The sequence below is a fragment of the Falco peregrinus genome, chromosome 10 (genome assembly GCF_023634155.1).
Source record: "Falco peregrinus isolate bFalPer1 chromosome 10, bFalPer1.pri, whole genome shotgun sequence".
Taxonomy (NCBI): domain Eukaryota; kingdom Metazoa; phylum Chordata; class Aves; order Falconiformes; family Falconidae; genus Falco; species Falco peregrinus.
The window spans coordinates 16,050,623-16,058,368 of NC_073730.1; positions in this window are offsets into that span (position 1 = coordinate 16,050,623).

Consider the following 7,746-nt stretch of genomic DNA (forward strand, 5'->3'; position numbering starts at 1 on the left):
CAGCAGAGATCTGCTCAGGAATTGTCCCTTGGGACCAGGCATCTACTCAGTTCCTGATGAAATGGTTGTAGAATTCACTATTTCTACTGAAGCTTATGCACAGTAGTTCAGGGATTTGCATACTCAAAGATATTTAAGAGGTGTTTAGTAATTTTCTCTCCCTTAGAGGGCCCATACCTGCATCTTTTCTATTTGCATTTATTTATACCATTCTATTCACGTGAACAGGTCTCACAACTACATGGAAGATGTTTCTTACCTCTGTTTGTAATTATATCTCTTGAGTGAAGATCTAGTACTTCGAAAGAAAAGAAATACTGATGGGTGGAAAAGCTCAGTTAGAGTAGCAAGTCCTCTCCCAGAAGGTTTGTCTGAGGCTCATATTCATGATCAAGAGGCATTCATAATTATCATTGACAGAAGCGAGCAGATTTTTTTAGATGACAAATAACACTGACAAATTATGTGAAGTGTTACACAGGACTAGGAAGAGAGCCCTCTCCTGAGGCTCACCTTTGCTGCTAATCCGGTGACGTGCTACAGAGTCCTCATTGACAATATTGCCTCAGCAGATTGATCTGAAGTCACTAACACCAAAAGAGATGGGCAATAGCACTGTACTTTCAAAACCTATGAACACATTGTAATCACTTCAGCAAACAATACCACACCCTCTAGCACATATACTCACCAATGTTCAATGAAGTGGGATGTCATTTTAAAGACCTAAATTAATGCAGGTGTTGAAGACTACTGTATCACAAAGCAGACTGTAATACTTAGTTCAGTGAGATGTTAGAAAGAACTTGACTGAGATATTCAGGTTATAAAGTCTAGGATGAAAACCACTGGATGCGCTCCTTGCACAACAAGCACTTCCTCAGGTAATGTGACCAGCGTATGAAATCCAGTAAAAACGTGGCTCAGCCACGCATTACAGCTGTTTTCCTAGCCTTGGTAGCATTATGGTCAAACGCTGCCTCTATAGTTAGAAAGCAGAATAATCAGATAGATCTGCTTCAGCGTACAGCTTAATTATCTATGAACTATAGTAAGGGTAAAGGATAGCTTGCTCTGTTACAATGAGAATGAGTCCTTTTTGGTCCTGACATACCAAATACTGACCATTAGTCATGCATAGAGGAACGTAGTTCATCACCTTTTCCTCCGTTGTATCTGAGCAGTCCCCTAGCAGCAGTTCAGATATACTCTTTAACATAGTCACTATGCTTCACATTCACCATGATCACCTCAATTGTCTTTACTAGCAGGTATCAGCAATCTTTACTCTTGATTACACTACATACCATTAAACAGGGCTCACTTACACTCTTATGAAGATACCTATACTGAGAATAGCATATCTTGTTAATGAGTGCAGTATAAGGCAGGGGGTTTTGCCTATATAGTTGCGAACAACTAGGAATAGTTTTGGTTTAACTTTTTTTTTTTTTGCCTTCCAGAGGTGGGGGGAAAAAAACCCTGACAGAAAATATGCATCATTGTATCTGAAACAGGTATGTTGGCATAAAACCTGAATATGCAACAGTTTCTTCCTGCACAAACTGTAACAGCTGAAGTATCAACCGTGCTAATCTTTAGCCGAGTCTCTTTTATTTGTCTAGGCTCCAACATAAAAATATGAACCCTGGCAACAAAACTGCACATGGAAGCCAAATAGAGTCTGTGAGACTAGCACAGAAAGCCCTGAGCCACAATGAGAAAAACTATTCCAGCTTCACCTAAAGCAGGTTGTGAGATCGCAGCTCCCTACCCCATCGCAAACCATTAGGCTTAGGTTTGCCAGCGCTGAGGCAAGCCATATTTGCCTGCTTGGCAAAATGATCCCAGTGAACTGGAAGACCTTTAACCACAGGGTTCTTTTAATCTGGATCTTTTTGTAAGGACCAGACTTGGACAATCATGCCACAACATCAGAGGCAGGAGAAGGAAGGACGAAGCAAAAGCATAGATCTGGAAGTAGAAACCACTTAATCACACGTAGTGCCTTTGATTGGTACTTAAGGACCTTACCTGCTCTCCTAGCCTGAAATACACTGTTCTCTCTGGCAAAGAAGTATTTTTAACTTACACTCCATTTTTCTCTGACAATAGTTATGAAACTGTGGAGGTTTCGGGGTTTTGTTTGCTACACTTGAATTGACTTACTGTTGTGTTAATAATTATGCAAATAGGAGAAGGAAAAGTTTCTACTCACAGTATTTTTTGTTTGGTTGGTTTTCATCTGATGTATCAAACACTTAAGCTACTAAAAACTATCAAGAACTTATAAAGGAACTTTTGCTTTACAGCTGAAAGCAGCAATCCTCAGCACTTTCAGAAGGATTTTGGCATGCTCCAGAGCAGCCAGAAAGAAACCCAGCGACAGGAGGAGGCCCCACAGCACCCTGCAGGCTCAGCATCCTGAAGACTTTCAGAACCCGGGTAACATTGTCTCTGTATCTTATAATCTACTTCCAACCCTTAATTCAAAACACAAAGCCAACAGAAGCTACATCACAACCCCCTTCTCCTGCAAGGCAAATCCAGCACTGACAGCTTTGCTTACCACCTCTCTCTCAGCTGGCAGGCGGTAACCCTGCTACCCAGAGCACATCAAACCAACAGCCGCCTGGCTGACAGCCTTTGGCAAGATACCACCTACAAGCAGTTCCCAGCCAAACCTCCTGTTCCCTGTAGAAACAGCCTGTTTCTCTGCTAACCTTTAATTGTTGGGCTTTCTCTCCCTTAAATCCAGCTGGTACCGGTACAGCAGGTGGGGCTAACAGAGCCAGGGTGGTTAGCTTCAGGCCTCCTGGCTCCCAAAGCAGCAGGTCGCTGTGCCGTAATTACTGTTGGTTAATAGTGTGTTTGGCAAGCTGCGAAGGTTCTGGAAGTTGTTTCCTTCATGCAGTCTTTCCTCTCATTCCTCACCACCCACTGTCCTCCCTGGCAATTGCTAGTTAAGGTGGAAGTTTTTTAAGAAACTGCTTGTTAAATGTTAGGAAATGGGGTGCTGCCCGTGCCAGTGGCAATCCTTTTCCCTGGAGAATTAGCAAATGGAGTTGTTCTGTGTCCAGTTGCATTTCTCACATCACACTTCTAGCCTTGCACCATTTTTGAGGAATACTTTATAATGGTATGTAGCTCATCCTGAGCAGGGCAGGATGTTATATAAACAGAGGAAAGACCAGGGAAAAAGGTTTAAATTAGATCAGTTGATATAACTGAAAAGAAAAAGCCAACAAGTTTTGGGGCATCGGGTTTGAAAATAACTGAGAATAACTGCTCTGCATTAGGCTAAATATCAGCTAGATCATCTGAGAGGAAAAAAACAGGGAATAATGGTGAAAAAGTGATTAACTCCTATAGAAAAGCATGGAGGGATTATCTCGGGGGTGAATTGTAATGAGCCATAAAACAAAAAATATGTTTTCTAAACCTGCTGAAGCTATGAACTTCATTTCCTTTGCTCATCTTCTGAAGCGTTTTGTGGTCTGCCTTGAAGATCAGGACTGAGAAGAGAAAGATGGCTGATCCCTGGGTAAGAAGCACGTCTGCAGGAGAGCATGTCTGCATGTCTCTATCAGTTGGCTCTGCAGGTTCATTCCAGTTCATAGTGGCTGCTGCAGTTTCACCCACGTAGCTCCCTTAAGGGCATTTGTTGCACTGGCTGAAATGTAGGATGTTCTAGGAAGTGCATATATGAATCTGGATATCTTGATGGGTTCTCAGGTAGGTGGGTGGCATTTATTAAAACCAAAATGGAGATCTCATGGGAGAAAAAAAAAAAATCTTTTATAAACCAGCAGTAGATGCAATGGGGCTGGGGTAACAATTTTGAGTTCTCTCAGACGTTATACAAATTATTTTCAGGTTTGACTTCTAGCTGTTCCTCATTGACTGTTCATTAAAACTTAAAATGTGTTTGTGGGCAGGGTTTTCTTTTACCAAAAATGTCACATTATTTCTTTTAACAGGAGCTGTGTCTTGAACTGTTTTCTGATATACCAGTGATGTTGGCCTTTTTGCAGGAGCCTGTATATAAGATTCTTGGAAAGAAATGGTTTATGTAAATACCTCTTGAGAGCAGAATCTGCTCGCTGGAATGTAAACAGAAGGTAGAAACTTCTACCAAGTTGCCTAAGTGATTTGTTTACCATTATTTACAGTGATGCTCTGTGTGTGGCTGGAATTGGGTTCCCTTCTCAGCTGTTGCTTCCCTTGCTGACTTGGCATTAACAGGAGTAACAAATATCCAGCTCTGTATTGAACTCTTATTGCTTGCAGTAAGCTGTATACTCATAATTTGTGTCTTACAACTAGTCTAGAATATTTAGCATCTCTGCAGATACTTAGTATAAAGACAGTATTTTGAAACTAATTTCTTAACAAATGTGACTTTCCCAGTTGTAGTTACATTAATGCTCTTACCTAGAAGTGTTTCTTTTCTTAACAGTGCTTGGAAGCTGCAGTGTAGAGCAGCTTTTGTTAGGCAGGCTTTTCCTTGGATTTCAAAGGGACTCTTGTGTGAGTAAAGTACTGTTCGACACTAAGAAGGGAGAAGCAGGTAGTTGGAGTTTACTCCATAGATTGTTTTTTTGATTGTTGGTTTTGTTCGGGTTTGTGGGTTTTTTTAAAGAGATGTGCTATAGTTTTTGTTCCACTGTGTACATATGCTCGATAGGAAAAAAACCACCTGTTAAAAGAATCACACAAGTGGCTCTTAATGACTTCGAGATTTCAATGGCTGCTCACAGGAAAATTCAGCATATTTAATGAAAACAAATTCTATTTTGGTGTCTCTTTTTGAAGAATACATTGTTGAGACACTGTACTATTTTTATTGCCCTGATCTTCACTATTTGCGTAATTACTGTTCATAGAACAAACTGAATGTTCACTCCAAGCAAACTATGATAGTTGAATGAAGTGCAGAAGAAGGGTGACTACAAAGGTAACTTTAACAACCTTTCATCTGCTCAACTTCTGTTGCTTCTTTGAAGCCCGCATTAGTGATGCTGTAGGTTATACTTGGCTGAAAGGGGGCATTAGCCCTGTAGACTAGCAAAGGATGACCAACATACAGTAGCTGTCAGACCTTTAATCCTACTTCCAGTTATCTACTCCGGCAAAAGTTGCAAGCTGTGATGTACACGTGGCTTTTGTGCAAGCCGTATTTTCTTGAATGTAGATCTGTTATTTCCATTTCTCTTTCACATAATATTTTCCAAGGCAATTTAGGAGGTAGTCGACACTGTACAGTCTGGGACACGGTTGCAGCTGTTTTGTGCTAGTCTTGATTCAGGGGGAATCCAGAGGACTCTGTATTCAATTTGGCAGCCAAACTGAAAATGGGGAGGAAAAAAGCTCTAAACAACTAAAACGAAAAAGGAACGATTGTTTGTTTTACTTTGAGGAAACCCCAAAACTTAACATTCACATAATGTGGCAGATGTGGGCTCAAATCCTTTTTTCAAAAGATGTTTGAAGTTAGGCCTCCCACAATGTAGAACACTTTTATGTTTTAAATCAAAAGTGCCTGAAACAAAATATTCCAGAAGCATAAAAACATGTAATCCTAGCATTTCTATTTTTTGTCGCTTTCAGTTTGACCTCTGGAACTGATTTTTTAAATTTTTTTTTTCAAATAAATGATTCACCAAAATAAATTTGCTGAATTCTTGTATGGACACATTAGCTTATGTGGGAGCCAAGATGGGAGAGAGAAGACTAACACACAGAGGGGCTGAAGCATGACAAAATGTATGTCTACTTCAGAAACAGTGAAAGGACTAGAGCTGGGTATATACTCAGAACAGCCGAGTTCATTATTCCTTGCCTTTTCTAAAAAGTGCCTAGGAATGGTGTAATTATGGCAAGATAAAGTCACTTCTGTTTTCAAAAAGAGTATCTGTAAGGAAGAGAGAGTCTGCTGTAGGTGTGTGCTTTGCTTTCTAACAAAGGTTTGGCAGACCAAATAGTATCCATTGCTTTGTATTCTATCTATTGATAAGTATAGGTGGAATTGCTTGTTTATCTTTTTTATTGTTGTTGGACACTTACCTAATGGTTTCAATGACTTTTCCCACAGTAAACCTTTAATACTTTTTCTGATGATGTGATTGTTGATTGTACTATTTAACTCACATTCCCTACCTTAGTTCCTTGCTTTCACGTTAAATTAGTTTACAATTGTTTGCTCTGGCCTGATTTTGACATCTGCTGGACCAATTACCTGAATGATCAAAATCTTTCTGAATCTCAGGGCATTGTTTTCTTTGTTTGCTTTTCTCCATACTTAGGAGGCTTGAAGAATTTATGACGTTTACTAGATTTCTAAATTTACATCACATTTTATTTAGGATTTTTTTTAAGGTGAAGTTACTGAACAGTGCTTAACATTGACAGTAGAGATAAGTAATGTCACAACTTGTTTTAGTTTAGTTGCTTAGTTTCAGGCTCTATAAATTCCAAAAGAAATGGAATAAAATTCTTCAATAGAAGAAATTACGGCAGGTATGGAAAGGAAGAAAGGACCAAGGAAACGGCTGGTATTCTGACACAGAATCCTGAATGGGTAGTGTGCTGGAGTGCCTGGGGAAGGAGATTGGAGCAAGGATGGGGAATTTCAAGGTGTAAAGCCTGAAACTGCCAGGGTGGAGGGACTGGGCTAAGAAGCATATGTTGGTTGGGGGCTTTGATATGTCATTGAAAGCATGTCCCAGTCCAGGGCTTGTGCATCAGGTCTAAGATTGCTGAATTGAAATGGCCTTTTATTAGTTGAGGAATAGTGTGTGGGTTCATAGTTCCTGCCTCTAGAAGATGGAAAAAGCGCTGCTGCCACTAGTAACTGAGCTGATAGGCAAATGTCTGTGCAGAGGTCTAAAGGTCCTGATGCTGCTGGGAACTGTTGGAGTTTCTGTACGATGCTGCAAATTTCTGCTTTTCCAACTTCTTTTCCTTCTTAACCAGACAAAAGCGCATATATGTGCTCTTGCAACTGAACTCAGAAGCTAAATTACGCCAGACCTTGGGCTGCCTGGGCAGCTGCCCCGCTCCCCTCCCGGGGGTGCAGTCTGACCCTGCTGCGTTCCGGGTTGGCCACGGCGCTCGCTGTCCCGAGGTGGCCAACAGGGCTCACCCAGAGAGAAAGGCGAGCCGAGCGCTAGCGGCCAGGCACGCGTGTCTGCGGGCTCTCCCCCGCCCGTGGCCGCGCCGGGAGCTGCAGCGGGGCGCAGGCTGCCCGCAGGCGCAGGGTGGGGGGCTCCGCGCGGAACGCGCTCTCCCCGCGGCCGCAGCCTTTGTTTCTCGCTGGGAAAATCCCTTGAGAGCAAACCCCATCCGCCGCACACGCCGCAGCCGCAGTTCGGACTTTGCCGGGCCGCTGGAGCCTGTTTTGCGGGCGCCAGCCGCCCCTGTGCGGCCCCTGTCCCGCAGCGCGCCCGGCGGTGCCCAGCCCCCTCCCGGCGGCGGCGCGGGCTGCGCCTGGCGCTGAGGCGGCGGCACCGCGGCCGTGCGGAGCCCCCCGCCGGCTGGCTGCGGGAGGGCGGATCCGCCTGCCCGCGTCCCGCCGGCCACCGTGCGGCCCATCGGCCCGATCCCGCCGGGCCGCGTCCCCGCCCCGCACCGTGCGGGCGGCCGCGCTGCCCCGGTGCCGCGGGAGGGGGGCGGGCCCCGCGCAGAGCCCCGCCCAGCGGCGCGCGGCCGGCCAACGGCGGCCCCCGGCCGTGGGGGGGCGGTGCC